The sequence below is a fragment of the Oncorhynchus gorbuscha genome, unplaced genomic scaffold (genome assembly GCF_021184085.1).
Source record: "Oncorhynchus gorbuscha isolate QuinsamMale2020 ecotype Even-year unplaced genomic scaffold, OgorEven_v1.0 Un_scaffold_2053, whole genome shotgun sequence".
Lineage (NCBI taxonomy): Eukaryota > Metazoa > Chordata > Actinopteri > Salmoniformes > Salmonidae > Oncorhynchus > Oncorhynchus gorbuscha.
Genome location: NW_025746657.1, coordinates 1 through 17500, shown reverse-complemented (window position 1 = coordinate 17500; position 17500 = coordinate 1). Strand labels below are relative to the sequence as shown.

The following is a 17500-nucleotide window of genomic DNA, read 5'->3' as shown; positions in this document are numbered from 1 at the left end:
TAGCAGTAGCAGTAGCAGTAGTAGTAGTAGCAGTAGTAGTAGTGGTAGCTGGGGAACGAGGATGAGGATGAACGAGGATGAGGATGAATGAGGATGAGGATGAATGAGGATGAGGATGAATGAGGATGAGGATGAATGAGGATGAGGATGAATGAGGATGAGGATGAATGAGGATGAGGATGAATGAGGATGAGGATGAATGAGGATGAGGATGAATGAGGATGAGGATGAATGAGGATGAGGATGAATGAGGGTCCATAATAATGTGGTAACATACTCATCCATCAGATCCTCTCCATTGATGTAGCGGAGGCTCTTGAGGAAGGACAGGGAGCCCAGCGTCTGAGAGTGTCTGATTCTCACGTAGCCAGTCACTGTCTGGATCAATCCCATGAAACTCTCCAGCTCAGACACTATGTTCTCTAGAGGAGGGGAAGAGACAGGAGTTAGGATCGTTGCCTGTCACTGTTCTCCAGAGGAGGAGGAGGAGACAGGAGTTAGGATCGTTGCCCGTCACTGTTCTCCAGAGGAGGAGACAGAGACAGGAGTTAGGATCGTTGCCCGTCACTGTTCTCTAGAGGAGGAGACAGAGACAGGAGTTAGGATCGTTGCCTGTCACTGTTCTCTAGAGGAGGAGACAGAGACAGGAGTTAGGATCGTTGCCTGTCACTGTTCTCTAGAGGAGGAGGAGGAGACAGGAGTTAGGATCGTTGCCTGTCACTGTTCTCTAGAGGAGGAGAGGAGACAGGAGTTAGGATAGTTGCCTGTCACTGTTCTCTAGAGGAGAGGAGACAGGAGTTAGGATAGTTGCCTGTCACTGTTCTCTAGAGGAGGAGACAGAGACAGGAGTTAGGATCGTTGCCTGTCACTGTTCTCTAGAGGAGAGGAGACAGGAGTTAGGATCGTTGCCTGTCACTGTTCTCTAGAGGAGGAGACAGGAGTTAGGATCGTTGCCTGTCACTGTTCTCTAGAGGAGGAGACAGAGACCGGAGTTAGGATAGTTGCCTGTCACTGTTCTCCAGAGGAGGAGAGGAGACAGGAGTTAGGATCGTTGCCTGTCACTGTTCTCTAGAGGAGGAGACAGGAGTTAGGATCGTTGCCTGTCACTGTTCTCTAGAGGAGGAGACAGAGAAAGGAGTTAGGATCGTTGCCTGTCACTGTTCTCTAGAGGAGGAGAGGAGACAGGAGTTAGGATCGTTGCCTGTCACTGTTCTCTAGAGGAGGAGAGGAGACAGGAGTTAGGATCGTTGCCTGTCACTGTTCTCTAGAGGAGGAGACAGGAGTTAGGATCGTTGCCTGTCACTGTTCTCTAGAGGAGGAGACAGGAGTTAGGATCGTTGCCTGTCACTGTTCTCTAGAGGAGGAGAGGAGACAGGAGTTAGGATCGTTGCCTGTCACTGTTCTCTAGAGGAGGAGACAGGAGTTAGGATCGTTGCCTGTCACTGTTCTCTAGAGGAGGAGAGGAGACAGGAGTTAGGATCGTTGCCTGTCACTGTTCTCTAGAGGAGGAGAGGAGACAGGAGTTAGGATCGTTGCCTGTCACTGTTCTCTAGAGGAGGAGAGGAGACAGGAGTTAGGATCGTTGCCTGTCACTGTTCTCTATATATATGCCATTTAGCAGACGCTTTTATCCAAAGCGACTTACAGTCATGTGTGCATACATTCTACGTATGGGTGGTCCCGGGGATCGAACCCACTACCCTGGCGTTACAAGCGCCATGCTCTACCAACTGAGCTACAGAAGGTAGTGATATATAACTACTATAACAGGTAGTGATATATAACTGTACTATAACAGGTAGTGATATATAACCGTACTATAACAGGTAGTGATATATAACTGTACTATAACAGGTAGTGATATATAACTGTACTATAACAGGTAGTGATATATAACTGTACTATAACAGGTAGTGATATATAACTGTACTATAACAGGTAGTGATATATAACTGTACTATAACAGGTAGTGATATATAACTGTACTATAACAGGTAGTGATATATAACTGTACTATAACAGGTAGTGATATATAACTGTACTATAACAGGTAGTGATATATAACTGTACTATAACAGGTAGTGATATATAACTGTACTATAACAGGTAGTGATATATAACTGTACTATAACAGGTAGTGATATATAACTGTACTATAACAGGTAGTGATATATAACTATACTATAACAGGTAGTGATATATAATATACCCTACTATAACAGGTAGTGATATATAACTGTACTATAACAGGTGATATATAACCGTACTATAACAGGTGATATATAACCGTACTATAACAGGTAGTGATATATAACTGTACTATAACAGGTAGTGATATATAACTGTACTATAACAGGTAGTGATATATAACTGTACTATAACAGGTAGTGATATATAACTGTACTATAACAGGTAGTGATATATAATATACCCTACTATAACAGGTAGTGATATATAATATACCCTACTATAACAGGTAGTGATATATAATATACCCTACTATAACAGGTAGTGATATATAATATACCGTACTATAACAGGTAGTGATATATAACTGTACTATAACAGGTAGTGATATATAACTGTACTATAACAGGTAGTGATATATAACTGTACTATAACAGGTAGTGATATATAACTGTACTATAACAGGTAGTGATATATAATATACCGTACTATAACAGGTAGTGATATATAATATACCGTACTATAACAGGTAGTGATATATAATATACCGTACTATAACAGGTAGTGATATATAATATACCGTACTATAACAGGTAGTGATATATAATATACCGTACTATAACAGGTAGTGATATATAATATACCGTACTATAACAGGTAGTGATATATAATATACCGTACTATAACAGGTAGTGATCTATAACTGTACTATAACAGGTAGTGATCTATAACTGTACTATAACAGGTAGTGATATATATATAATATACCGTACTATAACAGGTAGTGATATATAACTGTACTATAACAGGTAGTGATATATAACTGTACTATAACAGGTAGTGATATATAACTGTACTATAACAGGTAGTGATATATAACTGTACTATAACAGGTAGTGATATATAACTGTACTATAACAGGTAGTGATATATATAATATACCGTACTATAACAGGTAGTGATATATATAATATACCGTACTATAACAGGTAGTGATATATAACTGTACTATAACAGGTAGTGATATATAACTGTACTATAACAGGTAGTGATATATAACCGTACTATAACAGGTAGTGATATATAACCGTACTATAACAGGTAGTGATATATAACTGTACTATAACAGGTAGTGATATATAACTGTACTATAACAGGTAGTGATATATAACTGTACTATAACAGGTAGTGATATATAACTGTACTATAACAGGTAGTGATATATAACTACTATAACAGGTAGTGATATATAACTACTATAACAGGTAGTGATCTATAACTGTACTATAACAGGTAGTGATCTATAACTGTACTATAACAGGTAGTGATATATAACTGTACTATAACAGGTAGTGATATATATAATATACCGTACTATAACAGGTAGTGATATATAATATACCCTACTATAACAGGTAGTGATATATAACTGTACTATAACAGGTAGTGATATATAACTGTACTATAACAGGTAGTGATATGTAATATACCCTACTATAACAGGTAGTGATATATAACTGTACTATAACAGGTAGTGATATATAACTGTACTATAACAGGTAGTGATATATAACTGTACTATAACAGGTAGTGATATATAACTGTACTATAACAGGTAGTGATATATAACTGTACTATAACAGGTAGTGATATATAACTACTATAACAGGCAGTGATATATAACTGTACTATAACAGGTAGTGATATATACCCTACTATAACAGGTAGTGATATATAATATACCGTACTATAACAGGTAGTGATATATAATATACCGTACTATAACAGGTAGTGATATATAACTGTACTATAACAGGTAGTGATATATAACTGTACTATAACAGGTAGTGATATATAACTGTACTATAACAGGTAGTGATATATAACTGTACTATAACAGGTAGTGATATATAACTACTATAACAGGTAGTGATATATAACTGTACTATAACAGGTAGTGATATATAATATACCCTACTATAACAGGTAGTGATATATAATATACCCTACTATAACAGGTAGTGATATATAACTGTACTATAACAGGTAGTGATATATAACTGTACTATAACAGGTAGTGATATATAACTGTACTATAACAGGTAGTGATATATAACTGTACTATAACAGGTAGTGATATATAACTGTACTATAACAGGTAGTGATATATAACTACTATAACAGGCAGTGATATATAACTACTATAACAGGCAGTGATATATAACTGTACTATAACAGGTAGTGATATATAATATACCCTACTATAACAGGTAGTGATATATAACTGTACTATAACAGGTAGTGATATATAACTGTACTATAACAGGTAGTGATATATAACTGTACTATAACAGGTAGTGATATATACCCATACTATAACAGGTAGTGATATATATAATATACCCATACTATAACAGGTAGTGATATATAACTACTATAACAGGTAGTGATATATAACTGTACTATAACAGGTAGTGATATATAATATACCGTACTATAACAGGTAGTGATATATAATATACCGTACTATAACAGGTAGTGATATATAACTGTACTATAACAGGTAGTGATATATAATATACCGTACTATAACAGGTAGTGATATATAATATACCGTACTATAACAGGTAGTGATATATAACTGTACTATAACAGGTAGTGATATATAACTGTACTATAACAGGTAGTGATATATAATATACCGTACTATAACAGGTAGTGATATATAATATACCGTACTATAACAGGTAGTGATATATAATATACCGTACTATAACAGGTAGTGATATATAATATACCGTACTATAACAGGTAGTGATATATAACTGTACTATAACAGGTAGTGATATATAACTGTACTATAACAGGTAGTGATATATAACTGTACTATAACAGGTAGTGATATATAACTGTACTATAACAGGTAGTGATATATAACTGTACTATAACAGGTAGTGATATATAACTGTACTATAACAGGTAGTGATATATAACTGTACTATAACAGGTAGTGATATATAACTGTACTATAACAGGTAGTGATATATAACTGTACTATAACAGGTAGTGATATATAACTGTACTATAACAGGTCGTGATATATAACTGTACTATAACAGGTCGTGATATATAACTGTACTATAACAGGTCGTGATATATAACTGTACTATAACAGGTCGTGATATATAACTGTACTATAACAGGTCGTGATATATAACTGTACTATAACAGGTCGTGATATATAACTGTACTATAACAGGTCGTGATATATAACTGTACTATAACAGGTCGTGATATATAACTGTACTATAACAGGTCGTGATATATAACTGTACTATAACAGGTCGTGATATATAACTGTACTATAACAGGTAGTGATATATAACTGTACTATAACAGGTAGTGATATATAACTACTATAACAGGTAGTGATATATAACTGTACTATAACAGGTAGTGATATATAACTACTATAACAGGTAGTGATATATAACTGTACTATAACAGGTAGTGATCTATAACTGTACTATAACAGGTAGTGATCTATAACTGTACTATAACAGGTAGTGATCTATAACTGTACTATAACAGGTAGTGATCTATAACTGTACTATAACATGTAGTGATATATATAATATACCGTACTATAACAGGTAGTGATATATAACTGTACTATAACAGGTAGTGATATATATAATATACCGTACTATAACAGGTAGTGATATATAACTACTATAACAGGTAGTGATATATAACTGTACTATAACAGGTAGTGATATATAATATACCGTACTATAACAGGTAGTGATATATAATATACCGTACTATAACAGGTAGTGATATATAATATACCGTACTATAACAGGTAGTGATATATAATATACCGTACTATAACAGGTAGTGATATATAATATACCGTACTATAACAGGTAGTGATATATAATATACCGTACTATAACAGGTAGTGATATATAATATACCGTACTATAACAGGTAGTGATATATAATATACCGTACTATAACAGGTAGTGATATATAATATACCGTACTATAACAGGTAGTGATATATAACTGTACTATAACAGGTAGTGATATATAACTGTACTATAACAGGTAGTGATATATAATATACCCTACTATAACAGGTAGTGATATATAATATACCCTACTATAACAGGTAGTGATATATAACTGTACTATAACAGGTAGTGATATATAACTGTACTATAACAGGTAGTGATATATAACCGTACTATAACAGGTAGTGATATATAACTGTACTATAACAGGTAGTGATATATATAATATACCCGTACTATAACAGGTAGTGATATATATAATATACCCGTACTATAACAGGTAGTGATATATAATATACCGTACTATAACAGGTAGTGATATATAATATACCGTACTATAACAGGTAGTGATATATAATATACCGTACTATAACAGGTAGTGATATATAATATACCGTACTATAACAGGTAGTGATATATAATATACCGTACTATAACAGGTAGTGATATATAATATACCGTACTATAACAGGTAGTGATATATAACTGTACTATAACAGGTAGTGATATATAACTGTACTATAACAGGTAGTGATATATAACTGTACTATAACAGGTAGTGATATATAATATACCGTACTATAACAGGTAGTGATATATAATATACCGTACTATAACAGGTAGTGATATATAATATACCGTACTATAACAGGTAGTGATATATAATATACCGTACTATAACAGGTAGTGATATATAATATACCGTACTATAACAGGTAGTGATATATAATATACCGTACTATAACAGGTAGTGATATATAATATACCGTACTATAACAGGTAGTGATATATAATATACCGTACTATAACAGGTAGTGATATATAATATACCGTACTATAACAGGTAGTGATATATAATATACCGTACTATAACAGGTAGTGATATATAATATACCGTACTATAACAGGTAGTGATATATAATATACCGTACTATAACAGGTAGTGATATATAATATACCGTACTATAACAGGTAGTGATATATAATATACCGTACTATAACAGGTAGTGATATATAATATACCGTACTATAACAGGTAGTGATATATAATATACCGTACTATAACAGGTAGTGATATATAATATACCGTACTATAACAGGTAGTGATATATAATATACCGTACTATAACAGGTAGTGATATATAATATACCGTACTATAACAGGTAGTGATATATAATATACCGTACTATAACAGGTAGTGATATATAATATACCGTACTATAACAGGTAGTGATATATAATATACCGTACTATAACAGGTAGTGATATATAATATACCGTACTATAACAGGTAGTGATATATAATATACCGTACTATAACAGGTAGTGATATATAACTGTACTATAACAGGTAGTGATATATAACTGTACTATAACAGGTAGTGATATATAACTGTACTATAACAGGTAGTGATATATAACTGTACTATAACAGGTCGTGATATATAACTGTACTATAACAGGTCGTGATATATAACTGTACTATAACAGGTCGTGATATATAACTGTACTATAACAGGTCGTGATATATAACTGTACTATAACAGGTCGTGATATATAACTGTACTATAACAGGTCGTGATATATAACTGTACTATAACAGGTCGTGATATATAACTGTACTATAACAGGTCGTGATATATAACTGTACTATAACAGGTCGTGATATATAACTGTACTATAACAGGTCGTGATATATAACTGTACTATAACAGGTAGTGATATATAACTGTACTATAACAGGTAGTGATATATAACTACTATAACAGGTAGTGATATATAACTGTACTATAACAGGTAGTGATATATATAATATACCGTACTATAACAGGTAGTGATATATAACTGTACTATAACAGGTAGTGATATATAACCGTACTATAACAGGTAGTGATATATAACTGTACTATAACAGGTAGTGATATATAACTGTACTATAACAGGTAGTGATATATAACTGTACTATAACAGGTAGTGATATATAACTGTACTATAACAGGTAGTGATATATAACTGTACTATAACAGGTAGTGATATATAACTGTACTATAACAGGTAGTGATATATAACTGTACTATAACAGGTAGTGATATATAACTGTACTATAACAGGTAGTGATATATAACTACTATAACAGGTAGTGATATATAACTGTACTATAACAGGTAGTGATATATAACTGTACTATAACAGGTAGTGATATATAACTGTACTATAACAGGTAGTGATATATAACTGTACTATAACAGGTAGTGATATATAACTACTATAACAGGTAGTGATATATAACTACTATAACAGGTAGTGATATATAACTACTATAACAGGTAGTGATATATAACTACTATAACAGGTAGTGATATATAACTACTATAACAGGTAGTGATATATAACTACTATAACAGGTAGTGATATATAACTGTACTATAACAGGTAGTGATATATAACTGTACTATAACAGGTAGTGATATATAACTGTACTATAACAGGTAGTGATATATAACTGTACTATAACAGGTAGTGATATATAATATACCCTACTATAACAGGTAGTGATATATAATATACCCTACTATAACAGGTAGTGATATATAACTGTACTATAACAGGTAGTGATATATAACTGTACTATAACAGGTAGTGATATATAACTGTACTATAACAGGTAGTGATATATAACTGTACTATAACAGGTAGTGATATATAATATACCCTACTATAACAGGTAGTGATATATAATATACCCTACTATAACAGGTAGTGATATATAACTGTACTATAACAGGTAGTGATATATAACTGTACTATAACAGGTAGTGATATATAATATACCCTACTATAACAGGTAGTGATATATAACTGTACTATAACAGGTAGTGATATATAACTGTACTATAACAGGTAGTGATATATAACTGTACTATAACAGGTAGTGATATATAACTGTACTATAACAGGTAGTGATATATAACTGTACTATAACAGGTAGTGATATATAATATACCCTACTATAACAGGTAGTGATATATAATATACCCTACTATAACAGGTAGTGATATATAACTGTACTATAACAGGTAGTGATATATAACTGTACTATAACAGGTAGTGATATATAACTGTACTATAACAGGTAGTGATATATAATATACCCTACTATAACAGGTAGTGATATATATAATATACCCTACTATAACAGGTAGTGATATATAACTGTACTATAACAGGTACTTACGTCCTCTACGGATGTTGATTTGTAGGTTGCCCTTGACGACGGTACATCCCTTCAGAGACTGGGCTGCGTCCACGGAGTCAATGACCTTCTCATCACAGATCTTGCCACATAGCCCGTCACACGCACTGCAGAACATACTGGAGATGGGGACAGTTATATAAAACATACCAAGGTATACTGAACTAAAATAGAAAGGCAACCAACCATTTCAAAGATTCTACTGAGTTACAGTTCATAAGGAAATCAGTGTAATAAATTCATTAGGTCCTAATCTATGGATTTCACAGGACTGGGAATACAGATGTGCATCTGTTGGTCAAAGAGAACAGTTTAAAACAGATAGGGGTGTGGATCAGAAAACCTGTCAGTATCTGGTGTGACCACCGTTTGGCTCGTGCAGCACGACACATCTCCTTGACAGAGTTTAAAAAAACATGTATTTCACTTTTATTTAACCAGGTAGGCTAGTTGAGAACACCTTTATTTAACCAGGTAGGCTAGTTGAGAACACCTGTATTTAACCAGGTAGGCTAGTTGAGAACACCTTTATTTAACCAGGTAGGCTAGTTGAGAACACCTTTATTTAACCAGGTAGGCCAGTTGAGAACACCTTTATTTAACCAGGTAGGCCAGTTGAGAACACCTTTATTTAACCAGGTAGGCTAGTTGAGAACACCTTTATTTAACCAGGTATGCTAGTTGAGAACACCTTTATTTAACCAGGTAGGCTAGTTGAGAACACCTTTATTTAACCAGGTAGGCTAGTTGAGAACACCTTTATTTAACCAGGTAGGCTAGTTGAGAACACCTTTATTTAACCAGGTAGGCTAGTTGAGAACACCTTTATTTAAACAGGTAGGCTAGTTGAGAACAAGTTCTCATTTACAACTGTGACCTGGCCAAGATAAAGCAAAGCAGTCCGATACAAACAACAACACAGAGTTACACATGGAATAAACAAAACATACCGTCAATAATACAATAGAACAAAAGAAAAGTCTATATACAGTGAGTGCAAATGAGGTAAGTTAAGGCAATAAATAGGCCGTAGTGGCGAAGTAATTACAATTTAGCAATTAAACACTTGAGTGATAGATCGGCAGAAGATGAATGTGCAGGTAGAGATGGGGTGCAAAGGAGCTAAATAAATAAATAGATAAATACCAGTATGGGGATGAGGTAGGTAGATAGATGGGCTGTTTACAGATGGGCTGTTTACAGATGGGCTGTGAACAGGTGCATTGATCTGTAAGCTGATCTGACAGCTGGTGCTTTAAGCTAGTGAGGGAGATGTGAGTCTCCAGCTTCAGTGATTTTTGCAATTCGTTCCAGTCATTGGCAGCAGAGAACTGGAAGGAAAGACGACCAAAGGAGGAATTGGCTTTGGGGGTGACCAGTGAGATATACCTGCTGGAGCGCGTGCTACGAGTGGGTGCTGCTATGGTGACCAGTGAGCTGAGATAAGGCTTTACCTAGCAGAGACTTATAGATGACCTGTAGCCAGTGAGTTGGGCGACGAGTATGAAGCGAGGGCCAACCAACGACAGTGTACAGGTCGCAGTGGTGGGTAGTGTATGGGGCTTTGGTGACAAAACGGATGGCACTGTGATAGACTGCATCCAGTTTGTTGATTAGAGTGTTGGAGGCTATTTTATAGATGACATCACCAAAGTAGAGGATCGGTAGCATGGTCAGTTTCACGAGGGTATATTTGGCAGCATGAGTTGATCATGATCTCGTCATGGTATCTCTGCGCATTCAATTTACCCATACCATAACCCCACCGCCACCATGGGGCACTATGTTCACATCAGCAAACTGCTCGCCCACACCTTGTCTGCCATCTGCCCGGTACAGTTCAAACCCGGGATTCATCCCAGAAGAGCACATTTCTCCAGCATGCCAGTGGCCATCGAAGGTGAACATTTGCCCACTGAAGTCGGTTACGGCGACGAATACTCCATCCGCTGTGCCTTCAACCGGCCTCCGTCTGAGCAGACCCCCCCCTACCACCCCCGGGCTACTAACTTTAAACGCTGTGTCGCCCACGTGCTAGCGTAGTGGCGGCTTCCCTGTTCCATCTACTGCTGCCCCCTGGATGATCACTTGACTACATAGCTGATGCCTGCTGGACTGTCCATTAAACACGGTACTCCATTCTGTTTATTTATGTTTTATCTGTCGGCCCCAGCCGCGAACACAGGCTCTGTCTGTAGTTAATCCGACCCGCTCTGCCTAGTCATCTCCATTTTACCTGCTGTTGTTGTGCTAGCTGATTAGCTGTTGTTGTCTCACCTGTTGTTTTAGTTAGCTCTCCCAATCAACACCTGCGATTACTGTATGCCTCGCTGTATGTCTCTCTCAAATGTCAATATGCCTTGTATACGGTTGTTCAGGTTAGTTATCATTGTTTTAGTTTACAATGGAGCCCCTAGTTCCACTCTTCATACCCCTGATACCTCCTTTGTCCCACCTCCCACACATGCGGTGACCTCACCCATTATAACCAGAATGTCCAGAGATACAACCTCTCTTATCGTCACCCAGTGCCTGGGCTTACCTCCGCCGTACCCGCACCCCACCATACCCCTGTCTGCGCATTATGCCCTGAATATATTCTACCACGCCCAGAAATCTGCTCCTTTTATTCTTTGTCCCCAACGCTCTAGGCGACCAGTTTTGACAGCCTTTAGCCGCACCCTCATACTACTCCTCCTCTGTTCCGCGGGTGATGTGGAGGTAAACCCAGGCCCTGCATGTCCCCAGGCACCCTCATTTGTTGACTTCTGTGATCGAAAAAGCCTTGGTTTCATGCATGTCAACATCAGAAGCCTCCTCCCTAAGTTTGTTTTACTCACTGCTTTAGCACACTCTGCCAACCCTGATGTCCTTTCCGTGTCTGAATCCTGGCTTAGGAAGGCCACCAAAAATTCTGAGATTTCCATACCCAACTATAACACTTTCCGTCAAGATAGAACTGCCAAAGGGGGAGGAGTTGCAGTCTACTGCAGAGATTGACATTACTTTGCAGGCTTACTTTCCAGGTCTATACCCAAACAGATCGAACTTCTAATTTAAAAAATTAATCTCTCCAGAAATACGTCTCTCACTGTTGCTGCCTGTTATAGAACCCCCTCAGCTCCCAGCTGCGCCCTGGACACCATATGTGAATTGATCGCCCCCCATCTATCTTCAGAGTTTGTTCTGTTAGGTGACCTAAACTGGGATATGCTTAATAACACCCCTGCCATCCTACAATCTAAGCTAGATGCCCTCAATCTCACACATATCATCAAGGAACCCACCAGGTACAACCCTAAATCTGTAAACATGGGCACCCTCATAGATATTATCCTGACCAACTGGCCCTCCAACTGGCCCTCCACTGTCTTCAATCAGGATCTCAGCGATCACTGCCTCATTGCCTGTATCCGCTACGGGTCCGCGGTCAAACAACCACCCCTCATCACTGTCAAACGCTCCCTAAAACACTTCTGCGAGCAGGCCTTTCTAATCGACCTGGCCCGGGTATCCTGGAAGGATATTGACCTCATCCCGTCAGTTGAAGATGCCTGGTCATTCTTTAAAAGTAACTTCCTCATCATCTTAGATAAACATGTTCCGTTCAAAAAATGCAGAACTAAGAACAGATACAGCCCTTGGTTCACTCCAGACCTGACTGCCCTCGACCAGGACAAAAACATCCTGTGGCAGAGTGCAATAGCATCGAATAGTCCCCGCGATATGCAACTGTTCAGGGAAGTCAGGAACCAATACACGCAGGAACCAATAACTCCAAAAAGTTCTGGGACGCTGTATAGTCCATGGATAACAAGAGCACCTCCTCCCAGCTGCCCACTGCACTGAGGCTAGGGAACACGGTCACCACTGATAAAACCACTGATAAATCCATGATAATCGAAAACTTCTTCCTGGCTACTCCAACCTCGGCCAACAGCTCCCGACCCATACAAATCAGCTGGGCTTGACAATCTGGACCCTCTATTTCTGAAACTATCTGCCGCCATTGTCGCAACCCCTATTACCAGCCTGTTCAACCTCTCTTTCATATCGTCTGAGATCCCCAAGGATTGAAAGCTGCCGCGGTCATCCCCCTCTTCAAAGGGGGAGACACCCTGGACTCAAACTGTTACAGACCTATATCCATTCTGCCCTGCCTATCTTAGGTCTTCGAAAGCAAAGTCAACAAACAGATCACGGACCATCTCGAATCCCAACATTCACAAGGCCGCAGGGCCAGACAGATTACCACGACGTGCATTTCGAGCATACGTTGACCAACTGGCAAGTGTCTTCACGGACATTTTCAACCTCTCCCTGTCGGAGTCTGCAATACCAACATGTTTCAAGCAGACTACCATAGTCCTGTGCCCAAGAACACCAAGGCAACCTGCCTAAATGACTACCAACCCTTAGCACTCATGTCTGTAGCCATAAAGGGCTTTCAAAGGCTGGTCATGGCACGCATCAACACAATTGGGGCGGCAGGGTAGCCTAGTGGTTAGAGCGTTGGACTAGTAACCGAAAGGTTGCAAGTTCGAATACCCGAGCTGACAAGGTACAAATCTGTCGTTCTGCCCCTGAACAGGCAGTTAACCCACTCCAACACCATCATTAAGTTTGCTGACGACACAGTGGTAGGCCTGATCACCAACTACAAAGAGACAGCCTACAGGGAGGAGGTCAAAGACCTGGCAGTGTGGTGCCAGGTCAACAACCTCTCCCTCAATGTGATCGAGACGATTGTGGACGACAGGAAAATGGAGACAGAGCACACCCCCATTCTCATCGACGGGGCTGTAGTGGAGCAGGTTGAGAGTTAAGCTCCTTGGTGTCCACATCACCAATAAACTATCATGGTCCAAACACACCAAGACAGCCATGAAGAAGGTATGACAAAACCTATTCCCCATCAGGAGACTGAAAAGATTTAGCGTACGTACGGCCCAGTACATCACTGGGGCCAAGCTTCCTGTCATCCAGGACCTCTATACCAGGCGGTGTCAGAGGAAGACCCTATAGAGGGCAGTGCGTACGGAACAGTACCTCACTGGGGCCAAGCTTCCTGTCATCCAGGACCTCTATACCAGGCGGTGTCAGTGGAAGGCCCAGTACATCACTGGGGCCAAGCTTCCTGTCATCCAGGACCTCTATACCAGGCGGTGTCAGAGGAAGGCCCAGTACATCACTGGGGCCAAGCTTCCTGTCATCCAGGACCTCTATACCAGGCGGTGTCAGAGGAAGACCCTATAGAGGGCAGTGCGTACGGAACAGTACCTCACTGGGGCCAAGCTTCCTGTCATCCAGGACCTCTATACCAGGCGGTGTCAGAGGAAGGCCCAGTACATCACTGGGGCCAAGCTTCCTGTCATCCAGGACCTCTATACCAGGCGGTGTCAGAGGAAGGCCCAGTACATCACTGGGGCCAAGCTTCCTGTCATCCAGGACCTCTATACCAGGCGGTGTCAGAGGAAGGCCCAGTACATCACTGGGGCCAAGCTTCCTGTCATCCAGGACCTCTATACCAGGCGGTGTCAGAGGAAGGCCCAGTACATCACTGGGGCCAAACTTCCTGTCATCCAGGACCTCTATACCAGGCGGTGTCAGAGGAAGGCCCAGTACATCACTGGGGCCAAGCTTCCTGTCATCCAGGACCTCTATACCAGGCGGTGTCAGAGGAAGGCCCAGTACCTCACTGGGGCCAAGCTTCCTGTCATCCAGGACCTCTATACCAGGCGGTGTCAGAGGAAGACCCTATAGAGGGTAGTGCGTACGGAACAGTACCTCACTGGGGCCAAGCTTCCTGTCATCCAGGACCTCTATACCAGGCGGTGTCAGAGAAAGACCCTATAGAGGGTGGTACGTACGGCCCAGTACATCACTGGGGCCAAGCTTCCTGCCATCCAGGACCTCTATACCAGGCGGTGTCAGAGGAAGGCCCAAAGAATTGCCAAAAACTCCAGTCACCCAAGACAGACTGTTCTCTCTGCTCCCGCATGGCAAGCAGTACCGGAGCGCCAAGTCAACGAGGCTTCAAAACACCTTCCACCCCCAGCCATAAGACTCCTGAACATCTAATCATATGGTTACCCGGACTATTTGCATTGCCCCCCCCCCCACCACCACAATTCTTACCCTGCTGCTACTCTGTTTATTATCTATGCATCGTCACTTTAACTCTACCTACATGTGCATATTACCTCAATTACCTCGACTAACCTGTGCCCCCGCACATTGACTCTATACCCCCTGTATATAGCCTCCACATTGACTCTATACCCCCTGTATATAGCCTCCACATTGACTCTATACCCCCTGTATATAGCCTCCACATTGACTCTATACCCCCTGTATATAGCCTCCACATTGACTCTATACCCCTGTATATAGCCTCCACATTGACTCTATACCCCCTGTATATAGCCTCCACATTGACTCTATACCCCCTGTATATACTCCACATTGACTCTATAGCCCCTGTATAAAGCCTCCACATTGACTCTATACCCCCTGTATATAGCCTCCACATTGACTCTATACCCCCTGTATATAGCCTCCACATTGACTCTATAGCCCCTGTATATAGCCTCCACATTGACTCTATAGCCCCTGTATATAGCCTCCACATTGACTCTATAGCCCCTGTATATAGCCTCCACATTGACTCTATACCCCCTGTATATAGCCTCCACATTGACTCTATACCCCCTGTATATAGCCTCCACATTGACTCTATACCCCCTGTATATAGCCTCCACATTGACTCTATACCCCCTGTATATAGCCTCCACATTGACTCTATACCCCCTGTATAAAGCCTCCACATTGACTCTATAGCCCCTGTATAAAGCCTCCACATTGACTCTATACCCCCTGTATAAAGCCTCGCTACTGTTATTTTATTGTTGCTTTTTAATTGTTATTTTTAATTTCTTTTTTTAATTCAGACTATTTTAGTAAATACTTTAACACTTATTTTTCTTAAAACTGCATTTTATTTAAGGGCTTGTAAGTCAGCATTTCACTGTGAGGTCAACACCTGTTGGTTAAGGGCTTGTAAGTCAGCATTTAACTGTCATGTCTACACCTGTTGGTTAAGGGCTTGTAAGTCAGCATTTAACTGTCATGTCTACACCTGTTGGTTAAAGGCTTGTAAGTCAGCATTTAACTGTCATGTCTACACCTGTTGGTTAAGGGCTTGTAAGTCAGCATTTCACTGTGAGGTCTACACCTGTTGGTTAAGGGCTTGTAAGTCAGCATTTAACTGTCATGTCTACACCTGTTGGTTAAGGGCTTGTAAGTCAGCATTTAACTGTCATGTCTACACCTGTTGGTTAAGGGCTTGTAAGTCAGCATTTAACTGTCATGTCTACACCTGTTGGTTAAGGGCTTGTAAGTCAGCATTTAACTGTCATGTCTACACCTGTTGGTTAAGGGCTTGTAAGTCAGCATTTAACTGTCATGTCTACACCTGTTGAACTCGGCGCATGTGACAACTAACATTTGATTGGATGAGCAGCAAAACCCACCACCTGTATTGTCTGTCTAAGGACTCAGACTAAGGAGAACAGTTGATCCCACAGGTCTCAGTGACAAGTATTGGAGAAAGCCATGGCTATATAACAGCCTCTGTCTCCATCTGCTGGACACTTTGAAGAAGACAAAACCCACTCACCTCTTGCTCTTGTTGCGTGTGAATCCAGAAGGACAGTCAGACATGCACTCTCTTCTGTGAATGACGAAGCGGTCGAAGTCGGGCAGGTGGACGCTGGAGCAGAAGTCCAGGGTGACGCAGCGCCAGCCTTCAAACTTATAGGTATCAGGGGGGCAGTCTGGAACGCAGCGCCCCTCGTGGTAGTAGTGGAGACAGGCAGCGCAAGACGAATCAGTGTTAGGTTCAGTACAGCTACCCAGACACTGGCCGTGACAACACTCACCATCCCACGTACACGCATGACACTTATCAGGACACACTAG

General features: G+C 39.7%; 1 pseudogene; it reads right to left on the bottom strand.

Moving 5' to 3' along the window:
- LOC124024899 overlaps positions 1–17494 on the bottom strand; it is a 48114-nt pseudogene extending 30620 nt beyond the window's left edge.
- Between the last annotated feature and the right edge of the window lie 6 nt (positions 17495–17500).